We start from the raw sequence: 14,445 nt of genomic DNA, 5'->3' as shown, positions 1-14,445 counted from the left end.
GAGGGCCTTGTCCTTGTCTGATGTACAGGGACTTACTTGCCTCCTGCAAAAGCTTTAAAAACTGCTGTTGTAGGCAATTAAGTCAGTTCCACAGAGTGTTCCAGGTGATTCTGAAGCTGTTTCTTTTTCTCCTTTTAACCTATATCTCTTATTTATATTGCATATAAAAAGATTATGTGACTTGCCTGTAGATATTTGTGATGTAGGCAGATTCTCTCCTCCTGTGGAATATTCCATCGCTTCTCCAGCCAGTGTGCCAGCCCGCAGCTCTCTGCGTTTTGTTAAGCTCAGGCATTTGAAGGGTGTTGTTGAAGACAACTCCTCTAGGGTCCAAAATACAATTCAGTGGAAGTGCAATGACAGTTGAGACGTGTAGAATGAATTGTGTGCAGCATAGAGCAGACGCTTCCTTTTTTTTTTTCTTTATTTGTTTTTACAGTACAGAAGACTACTGTTTTTAAGTTTTAGTGTGCTTAGATACGAGTAATACAAGGTAGTTTATCAGGGTGTCTGCAAAAGTGATGCAGCTAAACACTTTTATAGTGGTCTAATGGAAATATAAAGAAAAAAACCCCTGGAATTCCAATCAAGCCAGAATTGTTTTTACTAATCCAGTAAGGTGATGTCACCACTTGATTCTTCTCTTGTCCTGTTGTGATTTGTAGTGTTTTGTTTGTTTGTGAGCTTGTTTTGTTTTCTTTCCACCCATGCTCCTGCTTTCCTACTCCTCTCTGGTTAGCCTCTCAAAACATCTACCAATAAAAAAATCCATTTGTAATGATAGCGTTTGCAGCTCTTTGTAGTCTGGAAGTGCTGCAGCTACAGATATCATCTACTGAATAAAATGTCAGCCACCAATTCTAAGAGGGGAAGTTACTAAGGTTTAAATTAAGAAAAGGCTAAGGACTGTGGCTGTCAGTTTTTAGGGATATTGTTGTAAAGTGTTTTCACTATAAGCAGCAACACTTACTGTCAATTACATAATGGAGAAAAAATACAGAATGTTTACCTTTTTCAGATGTTTTGGGTACCCAGCATCCTTGTTGAGATCTGTGGGAATATGGAAGGGAAACTGTTCTTGAGACCACAATGAATACAGCACCCGTGGATATCTAAAGAGCAGTAGCAAATCAGAAGGTGGTGTTTGTATGCAAAAATACTTGTTATTGGTGGTGGTGGGGAACAAACAAAGAATAAGTACGCAAGTGTCTGTCTCTGGATTTCTTGATGCCATTTGTAGCCGGCCAGAACAAGAAAGCATCTGCCACTTTTATGCTTGTCTTGAAAATAAATATAATTTTAGGTCAGCAGCAACTGCCAGCTGACATCTTTTATTCTTAGAATACTTTTTTTTCTTGTACTAAAGTTTACTTTAGAAATGTAGGCGCTAAGTAATTGTGAATTCTACACTAAGTACAAGAGGTAGTAGAAAACCAACGAGATTTATGTTATTAGGAAGTCTGTGTGGCATTAAGTGAAGAGAAAAATATATAGATGTTCATTTCAGTCTGCTAACATCCTGACTACAGGACTTGTGAATTAAGTAGTGTTTATAGTGCTGAACCATCCTTTTTATACATTTAATTGTAAGGTATCAGTTTAGCGACTCTAGATCTTTTACATGGATACAGTTAACTGATGAAATTTATGTGAAGCTGTAAAGAGACTGCGTCGGTGAGACGCGCCATCGCCATGCAGATGTGTTTGTCTCACCATTGCTATGGCAGGAAAGTCATGCCATCACCGCAGTGAGTGATTTATACATTGTTAAGGCAGGAAGATAACACGCTGCCATGGCAGAGATTTATCTATATATTGTTAAGGGAGGAAACCGACTGACACCATGGAGCAACGGGAGGCTGATCCTGCAAAACTTAACCAAACCCCTGTGCGTGTGTCCAGACCTGGGGTTGGGGGGATCAAGGTGCCTAGAGACCTCTGAGGACCACCTGATGATGTTGGCCATGCACACCACCGCCGGGTGGGAGGTGTGGTTAAGCAGAACAGCTGGTAACAACTCTAGAAAAGAACGGGATCAACCAACATCAGATGGAACGTTCCCCCACCAGACTTGGAAACGAATCGGACTGCAGGATGTTGCAGCTCCAGGTGGTAGCTATTGCTGTGAACCCTTTCCTTCTGTCCTTATTTCTTTCCTTCCTTTCTCTCTTTATCTCTCACCCTCTCTCCCTTTGCATTCGCAGATTTCTTGTTGGTCAAATAAAGTTCCTTGGCTCTTGACTCCATTTCGAGTCTTAATTCTGTTCCCGAGAATACATGTCTCGGACCGGCATGCGACAGAAGCGTGATAGCTTTTTGTGCATGTGGAGTAGAGCAATTTCAAAACTAAGATACATTAGTGACTAGCACAGGAGGGTGACAGAAAGGACAACAAAGGAAGCTAATAAATTGATAATGAAGTGGGATTATAGAGGATTGAGCATGGATATTAGAACCGTTTCAGACATACTTTTTAATCACTGCCACTCTTCTCTGATTCTGTCTAGTGGCACCACCCTGAAATGTATTGTTGGGTGGTTGGGGAAAGACCACTTGACTTGTCACTTATTGGCAAGCATGTCCACATCCTTGACGGAGGCCAGGAGGTTAAATGAATGCTAGAGATGAGATTCTTCTGTTTGCCATGCAATTGGTGTCTCTGGAAGAGCCTTTAAATAAATTGGCAAATATTTGGAAAACTTGCTGTACTGTGTCTGATCTATGAACAGAGCTTTTATTTTCTGGGCTTTTCATTCCATCACTGAATTCATAAACATAAAAAATCAAGAAATCAGTGACCGATTTAACACTGAAGTGAGTATAAGAGATACCGTATTGTGCTTATAACTAACAAATAAAACTCTGTAAGGGAATCAAACTAATACACAGTTCAGAGGAGGAGATGCTAAGAAAAAGGGAATTGGCTCTTAATCTCGGAGTGTTTTCAAGAAGAAGTCCCAGCCCAGTTCTTTATGTCAGCCAGGCTGTTTCTTGAAAGAAGTGTGAGTTCTCTCCTGTGGTGCACGTAACTCCTGTCCGCTTCCCGAAGCTCCAGTTTTTACTTCTCCCAAAATTCTGTGCTCAACAACTGGACAGAAGGCCACGCTGAATTAAATTTTATTGTTCTGGTGTTCTCTATCCATTTGCAATGCACATAATCAGGAATCCAGATATATCCCAATAAACCTGTTTAACCTAATGAGAGCAAATGGCAATGGGTGTTCCTTACTCGGGACAGCAGTGCCAACGTTTCTGTTTAATTGGGACATACTTGGCTGGTTCCAGTGCTTCAAGTGGTTTTTAAACAGGTGTTTAATGGGTGTGGAATTCTGAACTCTGCCCTTTGGATACAGAAGTTGCCAAATAAAGATTAACAGAAATAAAAGGATCTAATGCAGAATAATAATTTTTATCTTCATATATTTATTCAGCATAATTTTTACTTTAAGTTGCAGGCGGGTGGGGAGGTGTTTCTACTTATAATTGAGAAAGTCCATTAAATAGAACAACAGGATGTCTAACAGGGTGTCCTAATTAAAATTACCCTGTAATTTGAACAAAACATTAATTTGTATGTAGCTAAGGTTGACCTAAACCCCATCTAAATCAGGGAAAAAAACACTATATGGATTTTTTTCTGCTGAAAATGAAACTTAGCATTCTGCCAACAAACAGCACGATTCTGTTATTGTACAGTATTCAAGAGTAAGGATTTTCTTTCCGGTGTATAAAAAAAAAATGTTTGGAGAAAATTTAAAATAGATCTCTCTCCTACCTCCGCCCTTTGATAGTATTCATTCATGGTTGCATTTTTGTGGTATTTTGAAAGCAGAGACGATTTCGTTCTGTGCATACTGTAAGCCCATCTGAAGCTTTTGGTTGTGCCTGGTGGACTGGTGAACTAATAAGCAACTGAGATAGCAGCTGCTTAGCAGGACTGATTGGCTCGGGCTTGACTTCGCTATCTGCAACTACACAGTTTCTGACTGGCTTGGAGTGCAAGCCGGGTAATTTTGTTATCTCGGGAAGTGTGGGACTGCATGCATAATCTAGGCTGGATATACAACTGCATAGATTTTACTTCAGTATGTCAAACTGACCTACTCGTGCTCTGGCTGTCATGGTTTAAAACGCTGCTGAGGCAAATTGTATTTAATATAATTTATCGAATCAAAGTGAATGCTTGAAAGAATTTACTAGCTTCAGAAATATTGTTTGTATTTAAAAGGGAATTCTCAGCATCTTAACTAGACAGAACTGCGCAAGCTGCAGCTGGTAGGTGTTGCTTCCCAGACACAAGGTGGTGAAATTTTATTTGTTTCTGCCTGCTTTCTGGGCAGGTTGGAAGGGGGAGGATTTTCAAAAACACTCGAAGCTGGCCTGAATGTGCTGCTGGTGGATTGAACTTGAACTTTTTCACCATGATTTGAGTGGAGAGAGAATCAACGCTCTTGTTTCTTTGTATAATTCCACCCATAATGTCTAATACAAAATGTAATTAGACAGCTATGTACAAAAAGTGGAACTTCATAAATGCCAAAATTTAATTAGGTGAAAGGACAGTTACTTTTCACTGAAATATTCTGCATACACCAACCTCCAATCTCTGCTTCAGTGTAGTATATAGCAACAAAAGAAAAGAAAGGGAAAAATCCGATGAACAATTTGCTTAACCTACTTTTAGCTCCAAGAACAATTGTTAAAGTGAAGATAAAACTTGAGGCTGGTGTTGTGGTAATACGCTTCTAAATCAATCAGGAGCACTTGGATAGAAAGTATTTAAAGTATTGGCATCATTTAAAATTCTTAGATTCTCCTTATTGTTTTAAAGACTATGAAAACTGACGTAGGCACCTGTTGTAACCTGGAAAGAATAAAATTAATTTAATCAAACAATTGTGATGGTGAGCCAATGATACTGTCATCATTAGAGATTAATAACAGGTATTTGCCAGAGTATTTTCTGTGTGTAGGTACATACGTATGCATGTTTTCCAGTGGAACAGTTGTTCATAGAGGTAAATATTCAGTGACACCACAGCAACAGTATATGCATGGGTGGGTTTTCCTGATAAGGGCTGTATCTTAAAGGCAGCTGAGGAAAAGGGGAGTCTCCTGTTGAGGAAACAAGCCTGTTGCATAGGGGTCACATACCAGAATGTGATTTGTAACAACCTGTGCAGCTGCCCATGGTTGATAGAATAACTGTAGCCATCTTTAGGGTGTATAGAAGACATGAATGAAAACAAGTAGTTGTGCAGATGCCATTGCTTCAGGATCACGTATGCTGGTATGTAATGCAGCGTATGAAAGCATTATTTCATTATTGTTGAAAGAAACAATTCCTATGTCTGATCTAGTATTCTGCCCTTGAGGTCTGGATATAATTCGGTTATAAAAAAAAACATTCTTTACCTCGGTACTGAAAGGGGGGTATTGGTTGTTGAGCTGATGAAGATCAGGTGTCCACTCTGACTCTTTTAGTTCTTTCAGTTACTGTAATTTCCAAAGGTGATGAATCATCTGTGGATGCTAACTGGCTAGTGAAGCTTGTCCTCAGTGACTCCTTCTCCTGAAGATATTGTAGAGTATGGTGTTGGATGATCCCCTTACTGCCAAAGGATCTTTCTCGTAGTGTTTGAAATGTTCCAATTTTTGTCACCCCTAGAGCAGGCAAGCTAAAGGAAGAGATTTGGACTGAAGTGTCTTCTGTATTCAGCTGAAATCCGGATTTCACCCCACAACCTCCTGCATAACTGTTTGGGCAGAGTGACTTCAGAAATGCTGAAGAAAGGTTAGAAAGTGTAGTTGCTGATGGTTAGAAGGCTTAGTTTTTAAGTCAGGACAGAATTGACACTTGTGCTCCAGGAAAAGTAGCAAAAAAGGTACTTTGTACTGTAACGGTAGGTATGTGAAAGGAAACTCATGCTTTTTATTTCCAGATGTATTTTCTGAAGTCCTTGAAAGATTTTTTTCAGGAGCTTCTGGATGTTCTGTTAACAGTGGTTCTTAATCATGTGCTTTATCGTTTGCCTTTGGCAAGAAAGCTCAATTCTTTCTTTCTGAATGTGGGACCTTGCCTTATTGCCTCAGGGAAGCATTACTGTAATGCATGTCACTTGAGGCTAATTCAACCTGCCACTTGGAAATTGCCCCTGGTGCAGGTCGTAGCAGTGCACCATTATCTCAAGCTACTTTTCATCAGGAGCAGACTGCATGTGTTCTGTATGATCCACGTGGCCTGCCAGTTTATTTTAGGTTAGCGGGGGGGGGGGGGGGGGGGGGGGGGGGGCGGGCTTTTTTACCTATAAAGCCATGATCGGTTTGGCTTTCAGCTGTGTGGTAAGACCCTTTCTTCCATGTCATACCAAAGCAGCCCTAGACATCTCAAGGTGCAGGTCCACAGCAGCTTAAACTGAGCGATGGTGATGCCGCTGTGTTGCTGTTCCTCCGCTTGTACAGTTCTGCTGCCTCCTTTGCTCTAACCCTCAAGTTTCATGCCTGGATGTTGAGTGGCAGCTGGGGGTTCATGTGGCTGAAAACACATGGACATGAAATTTCCATTCAGCTGAAAGCTCCCTGAACCAGGCGTTTATCCAGTCCTTACTCAAGGATGGACTTGGGGACATGTGGTGAGGAGAGAAAAGAGCTGAAGGAAGGGTGGGATTGTGGCAGCTGCAATTAAAATCAGCTTACATAGTAGTGCAGCCGCACTCCAAAGGCTCTGAAGATAACAACCCAGTGATTTCAGCAGGATATAGCTATGAGGATAGGGTATGATAGTTAAAGGAACTGTGGCTTTGGAATTTACTTTCTCCACTGTTTTCTAAAACCTGCACTTCGATACGCATCAGTAACTCTGAAGATCACACCTAACCTTTCCATCCTTGAAAAGGGAGAGTGATATGAAGGTGTGATTAATTTCATTTATGAGGTTTGGTTGCTATATGTCATTAGAAGCAGATCAGGCAGGGAAAAAAAAAAACACATTTTTGTAAGCAGTAGGGAATTTTCCCCTTTGAAAAAAAGCTAAAACTTCATTAACATTTCAGCCAGCTTTAAATTAAAATTTGTGTCTGAAAATAATGTTTAATGTCCTTTCAGTGCCAGTGAGACACGTCAGGGCAGTATCAGCACAAGTTTCTTCTATGTACAGCTTGTCATGTGGATCCTGTATCTCCAGTCATGGTGTTACTGTGCCACACATGCTGGCGTGAGAATGCCCATGAAATTAACGCTTGGCCTTCTGCTGATCATGTGAAGCCACTGGACCGTGCATCATGTGGCCGGTTGGGGCAAACGGAATGGAGCAGGTGACTGCCCGCTTTGTATGCGAGCTAACGTGGCCCGATGCTTCTTACCACGAGTAGTCCCATTCCGTTAGGTTGCAGTAGGTATGCTTACACCAGGAAAGGTTTCACTTGCTACGTTTCTGTAGGACAGGCCTTTGTAACGTGCCACCGGAGCAGCTGGGTTTGCCTAGCCCCGTCCCTGCAGCACTGAATGCTGGTGCTTTGCTGCTTCTGCCCCACTGGGCGCAGTCGGCATTGGGAAGGGCAGCGCTGGGAAGCGGAGCAAGCGGCTCCACCATGCAGGCAGCAGCCAGTGGCAGACCCAGGTGTTTTGCTGGGTTTTGCACCTTTGAGGGGACAAGAGGATGTCCCTGAAATCACGCTTTCTTTTCTCTCTGCAACATTTTTATGTCAAGTCCACAAGTACTCGATTTCTAGCCGTTCTCTGTGGTTGGTGCTCCTACTGCCTGCGGAGGAAAATGCTTTGCGCTTGTGTCATGCGTGCAGTAGGGCCTGTGATGGAGTTCCTGCCAACTGTTTCTAAAGGTTTTTGCTTCATGCCAGATCTTGAAGATCCTTTTCTCCTCTTCTTTTAGGGAACTAGAGGGCTTGACACATCCTTTACATCCTGCATTTACTCTGACCACAGTCCCTCCCTGCTCTCGCCAGCGGAGCTCAGCCCAGCTTCCCTTCCTGTCGATGCCCAGTCAGCTACGTGGTAAGTTTTCATTATCTCTGGACTCGTTGCCACAAGGTGGAATTCTGGCAAACTCTCTCTAAAATCCATTAGCCCTGGGCATGGAGGGCAGAGTACTTCATGCCCGTCGGAGGTGGTTCAGTTGTGTTCCAGGCTGATTGCAAGGGAAGGAAGATGGTCTTGAATTAGCATTGGAGCTGAACTTCAGCATAGATTGTTATAGGAATAAAATATGAAGTAAAATATGTGACAGAATTAAATCCATCAGTTCTAATAAAGGAAACAGAAGAAAGCAAAGAAATATTGGACCCTTAAATCCCATTAACCAGGCCAGAGAGAGAATGTGTTAAAAGGGAGCTGCACTGTATCTTTTTTCATTGTTTGATGAAATAATCTTTTTCACCCTTTAAGTGGTGTGTTTAAAAATCCTGGTATTTCTGAAACAAAGAGAATACACAGCCACCGAGCTAGCTGGTTTTTATACCTTCCTTTTCTGAGTATTGTCCTTCAGTACAATACAGAGCCATTTCTTTGTTCTCACAAGCTAGCAGTTAAATTGTATGTAAATGTATGCAAATTAGATGCTGTCTAATAAAGAGAGTCATTAGATGGAAGAAATATTTAGTTTGGGGGGGGGGAAGAAAGAAAAGAAAGCAGGTGTATTTTGCAATAGAAAAATGTAAGATTGCAGAAGCCCCTCAAAACTTTTTGTGAGGGCTTTTTATTAAAGCCATTAAAATATTTTCTAAAAGGCTTGCGCTACTCTTGGTCCTTTTTTCTGTACTTTTATGTATATGTGATCTTTTCTTAAAACTCACGCTGGTTGTGCTATATACACATACTGGAACAGACGTGTAAATATTGTATTCATAAATATTTGATTTCTTTAAATCATATACCCATGAATTTACACATGTGTACCTTGTATTAGGGTGTGTTTTTTTGCTTCCTGAGTATATACAGGTGGAATCTACGTGGTAAATTTTATTTTCATGGATTGATTTATTCATCATACACTGTGACGGGATACCTTCTCACTAAATCATCTTCCTCCCATTTTATCAACCTCCTCCTCAACAATTATAAAGCTTTTTGAGCTCCCCCCCCCAATCTAATTTTATTTATTCACAGAATCTCAGTGCCAGGTATGTTTCTATTCTTTCACTTGCATTTTCTACCAGGTAATCCCTTTTGAGGTATGGACCTGATTTAAGCCTGAAGCAGCAGTGACCTTTCTAAACACGATGAAGTCACAGCTTTTCTGTCAGGTGTCAGGGTGCTAAGATGCTAGGAATGGGAAGCTTTGTGTCATCCAAAGCTGGAGATACCACACCTGTGGATGGAGCACACTGCATCCATCTAGGCTCTGAAAGATTTGAAATTGATGAACCTTGTGTTCTTGCCACTTCTAAGGAGGGTAAAATTTAAAACTTTAATCTCTCTGCTTCAGAATCTATAGTCCTGCTATTTCAGCTCTTCTGTTTGGGTGGATTAGTATACATAGATGACATGGCACAATTATTTGGAAGTCATCGTATTTTGTTTCTGATGGTCAGTTATCATAGCTCAGACAGGTGAGCCGATAGCTATACATCGACTGGCATATTTTTTTTCCGTTGCAGTTTTGCAAGTCTGGAAGTCTAAAGATGTATATGTATATGTGTATAAAAAATATGTATATAAAAATAATGTTGTTTAAATATTTACATATAAAGCCAAGGGATTGGCTTCCTTCCCAGAATTACTGGAACTACCTTCCCCAGGAACATTTGGACTTGAAAAATCTCTACAACAACGCTTTTCTTCTGAAACTAAGCAACTTGTGAAATGAGTGACTAGCTCTGCACCCTTCGCTGTTCGTATGAGTTCTTTAGCTTGGGGTGATGGAGAGGCCCCTGTGCATGGGTAATACGTTTCCAGTTAATTATGGTAAGATTCTCTTTTATTGCTCTTTCCCCCTGCCATTTCTCATTGGCTTACTTTATGAGAGGAACTCTAGCACAGTGGGAATATTTGTCACTGTTGTAGGACAGGTCCGTGCCATGCGCTGCGCCCGGGCTGTGCGCAGTCCGACGGCAGCGATTCCTGCCTGGGTGGCTGCAGGGCAGGCGAGCTGATCGCTTGGAACAAAGTGACTCCCCAGTTGCCCGGTGGCCCAGCCACGCTGGCTGAGCAGTCAGCAGGGAAGCCGTAATGTGTGTCTGCTACCCGGTAGGCAGGGTGGTTGTAAGGACGTGGTGGAGGGTTGGCAGTGAGTATTTAAGGTGCTGTTGAAGGTATAATAGATGATGTAAGGTGAAGATTGCTCTGGGGGGAATGCAAGGAAAATCTAACCTATAATATAAGGATGCTAGAGAGAGATGAGGTTAATGAAGTGAGGAGAAACAAAGGCTATAGTGGTGTGACTAGGAGGGATGAGGCCACATTAATAAACTGAAAACATCAGTGGTTTACCCACTCGCTTGGGACACTGCTCCTCTAGGGTGTCTGGCATTTAATGTCGACAAGGACTGAGTCACTAGACATATAACGCTGATGTTCCACACAGTTTGCAGTCTAGCTAGGTTTAGCAACACAGGTTCTTCAGACCCTGGGAGGTGGTTGTTAATCCTGAAGCCCTAACTGGGAGACTTACACTGGAGATGGGACAGGCTAGCAGTCAAAGTTCCTTTTTCTCTCACATTCTTGAACAGGATGCAAAACACATATACAGAGAAGAATGATGCTCAAATGGGGGGAAGAGTAGTGCAGGCTTAGGGGTAGGAATGCGATTAATTCCATGTTCCTCTCCAGACTTCCTGGGGTCTGGAGTAATGGTTCAGGGCAGGAGAGAATTTAGTGCCTACGTACTTTTGAGGATATGCGTCTTACTACCTTGCCCATCTTGACAATAAAAATAACACAGGTTTCCTACTCTTGAAGTACATTGCGAGGATATATGCATTAAAAGATGGGAGGGAGGCTTCTGTATCCTGTGATAATGAATCCAAAAGCAGTACTGCAGCCAGATGTGGGAATCGGACCAGTGGTCCATCTGGTCAGGCATCATCCTGTGAAATGTCTTCAGCTGCAGCAGAGGGAGGCACAAGAAATCCGAAGTTGTAATTCTGGAACAGCCAACACTTTCACTAGTGATCTTGAAAGTAAATGAGAATTTTTAAACTTGTATTTCTCAGGAGCTTGTGCATCTTTAAAAAATAGTTTTAAGAAATAAATTATGCTGCACTAAACTAATCCTAGAGCTAACGAACAGGCATTGGGACTAGCAGCTTTTGCTATTACCTACTGCTTATTATTGTTATTATTATTATTTCTTTTTAATTATGCAAAGTGCTAATCAGTTTGATTATGCATAGTGCTAATCAGGTTAATTATGCAAAGTGCTAATCAGTTATTCTCTAAGCACACGAGGAGAGCAGAGGTGCTGGCAGTGAATGGTGGTTCTAGATGGGGGTAGTCACGGCAGTCATTCCTTATTAAAAGAGGAGTAGGTGAGATGACAGGGGGTTTTGCTTCCATTAAAAAGTAAATAAAACTAAAAAAAAAAAAAGGGCAAGCCATGAGGGTGATAGTTTGATAGTTTTGGTGGGGTAATGTCTTCTTTCACAGCAAGGTAGACTTTTATTCTAAGCCAGCTCATGCTGTTGGATAATTTCTGGAGGAGTTTGAGTGCACTGATTTGGGCAAATATATTGCAGAGGAGTCTTGTAATGGGTTGGGTACAAGCTGCCCCCACTTGATAAGTCAGAATGCTTAACTTGAAAATCACAAATTAAGGGAGTTTTCTCAATCTAATGTAGAGTCACCTTTTAAGCACTGGTAAGTAGGATACTGATACTGTAACACGAATAGCAGTTGATCATATGTTTGTAGGGTGGAAGGTACCGCATGAGCGTACGAAATGTGTTTCTTTCAGTGTAATGCCCTTAGAAGCTATAACAACGTAGGGTGCCTTATCAGTGGAACGTACGTTAGGCTGCATTTCTTCTTCCTCCTTAGTGCTAAATTAGAAACTAGAATTGTGTGTTCCCATGAAACAGGATCGGTTTTCACTAAGCTATGTTCTTCAGTGCTCAGTGTCTAATATCTAACCAGTATTCCTTATTTGATTATGTTTCACTGTTGGTGTGGGATACGTATGCATTACTTTTTTTTTCATTTAGTAATGGAGATGACATTCCCAGAGCAGAGAGCTACTCGCTCATAAAAGTCTTGGGTAAAGGATCTTCAGAGAGTTTTGGAAGTCATTAAAACAAACGACTGCTCCTGTATCAGGCCATCAGTACTAGAAGGTTACTGCACCAGCAATGCCAGGGATATTTGCCTTGAAAGATTAATCATTGAAGGTGCTTACTTACGGGGAGCTGAGACAAATTCTCAATTGTATTTAAGGTAGGAAGTAAAGCAAAGCTTCAGTAACTTATAGCTTAAACCAGAGCCTGAAAGTTAATAGTATTGCCTGTGTGGCTTTGTGACTACTCCACAAGACACTGACGCTCAAAACAAGTTTACTCCAGATGTGTGGTCACAAATACCCATCTATGCTTACAAACTTACTCTGATGTTAGAAGCCTAGACGTACCAATGGTCCAGCATCGTCTAGTGCCTTAGACATGGAGGAGGGGAGCATGTGCTGCAAATATTCTAAGCAAGAGGGAGATACACCAGAGTCCCGAGACTGAATGCTTCCCTGTCTGGTCAGAATCCTCTGAAGCTGATGCACGGCTTCCCATGAACTGATGATGGTGAATCAGGTCACTGCTGCCTCTAGGTGCTGTTCTGGGAGAACTCTGTCTGTTTGCCTCAGACTTGAATTTGTCTTGAAGTAGCCTGTTCCACAACCAGGCTGCTTCCATAGGTGTTTACTTTCATTTATTGTCAGTAGCTCCAGTGCCTGTTTGTTCTTTCAGTGCAATCCACTCCTCCGTCATCAGCTCTTTGATGAGGCACAATAGGAGAGTGTGTGTGATCTACCAAAACAGGGAAAACTCTGACTTCTTCCTGTGATCCCTTGGCATCACACAGCCTTGCAGGAAGCAGGTGCTTGGTTAGATTGTTGTACCAACAGAAAAATGGCAGTCACTCATGTACTGGATGATTTCTCTACCCTTTGGAAGCTGGGCATATTATATCAGAGGGGAGTAAGTTTGAAAGTTACTGTCATGCTCTAGGTATGTTCTTTGCGATCATCCCCATCTTTTCAAATGGAAGTGTAATCCTGGGGAAAGAAACCCCCAAAGTTCTCCTGTTCCTGTGAGCATTTCCCCATAGTATTTAAAAGCTGTTGCAGAGTCAGAGGAGCCTTGAAAGGTTGATAGCATAAACCACACACAGCATTTGCCTGTTTAGAAATGTAAATCTACCTGAGGCAGAAGCATAACCTCTGTTGAATTTCACCATCTCAGATGGCTGGCCTTCTGATGAACTGGGGAGCTAGAAAGTCAGAAAACTCACGTTCTGCTCCCATTTCTACTGCTTTCTGTGCAACCCTGCCAAATAGCACTACTTTGGTCTGCTTTAGTTTTTCTTGATGGTAAAGTGCGGACAGTGGTACGGACCTAGGACAGTGGGGGCAGTTTGTAAGGCAAATGTATTGTGTGCAAAGTGCTTTGATATCCCTGGGTTAAAGGAGTTAGAGAAGTGCAGTGTACTATCGGGGAGTTCTCTGTGCTATTAAGAAGCATCAGCAAACTTTGTGATAACTGTGTAAATTACTGCAAGAGAGCACCGAAGTCATTTGTGTATTCCTAAAAAGTGTAGTAAGTGGATGGAGAAAACTCGATTGCTTTGAGTTTAGGCTGATGGGTTAGCAACAAATGAGGAAACCCCGATAAAAAAAATCTGTGCCTCCTGCACTTTAAGAAGTAGGTCTCAAGCGAACAGAGAATTTATTTGCTTGTATGGCAGAAAGTTATTGCTTCAAAACTGCTTTTGCATCTTCTTGAGGACCTGGTCTTTGGAGGTGCAGGCTAATGCTACTCAGCTCTGTAGAAGCTGAGGCTGCTCCCTGGCATTCACACAACTGGGAGCCGGTGGGGAATTAATAACAAAAACGTTTTGAACGTTCAGCCTGACCTTTTAAAGTTACTGACCTGCATTCAGGTTACAAATACACAGCAATTTTCGCTTGAGCAGCAAAGACTCTAAATGTTAAATCAGTAACTCGATCAGACTAGCAGCCCTTCTCCCCTCTGTTCGCTCGTGCCCAGCTGCCACGACTGGAGCTAAGGAACAAGAAAACTATCTAAACACATCCATATCTTACTGTGACACAAGTACTTGGAAGAAGCCCCACTGACATAAACTAACACAAAGTGACACTTTGTTTAAGAAGTTGTTTTGAATGTCTTCTCCCATTGATCTGCTGCAAGGGAGATAAATAAACACTGTGTGTGGTGCAGCCGGGCTGAGTATTTTTGCTCCTTTGAGTGTTTATACGTTCTCTGACGGTTGTTT

At 41.8% G+C, this 14,445-nt stretch overlaps 1 protein-coding gene across 8 annotated transcripts in view; it reads left to right on the top strand.

Moving 5' to 3' along the window:
• The window catches only part of ZBTB20 (zinc finger and BTB domain containing 20), a 519,455-nt gene that overhangs the window by 119,750 nt on the left and 385,260 nt on the right, over positions 1 to 14,445 (top strand). For 7 of the 8 annotated variants that reach the window (XM_055809034.1, XM_055809033.1, XM_055809032.1 and 4 more), the window contains one exon: positions 7,889 to 8,010. The exons of the other annotated variant lie outside the window; for it this stretch is intronic. The gene's annotated coding sequence lies outside the window, so the exon portion shown is untranslated. The remainder of the gene's footprint in view (positions 1 to 7,888; positions 8,011 to 14,445) is intronic. 8 annotated transcript variants of the gene reach the window in all.

This window comes from Falco peregrinus, chromosome 6 (genome assembly GCF_023634155.1).
Source record: "Falco peregrinus isolate bFalPer1 chromosome 6, bFalPer1.pri, whole genome shotgun sequence".
NCBI lineage: Eukaryota > Metazoa > Chordata > Aves > Falconiformes > Falconidae > Falco > Falco peregrinus.
Note: the sequence above shows the minus strand (reverse complement) of the source record. Positions and strands in the feature narration are given on the sequence as shown.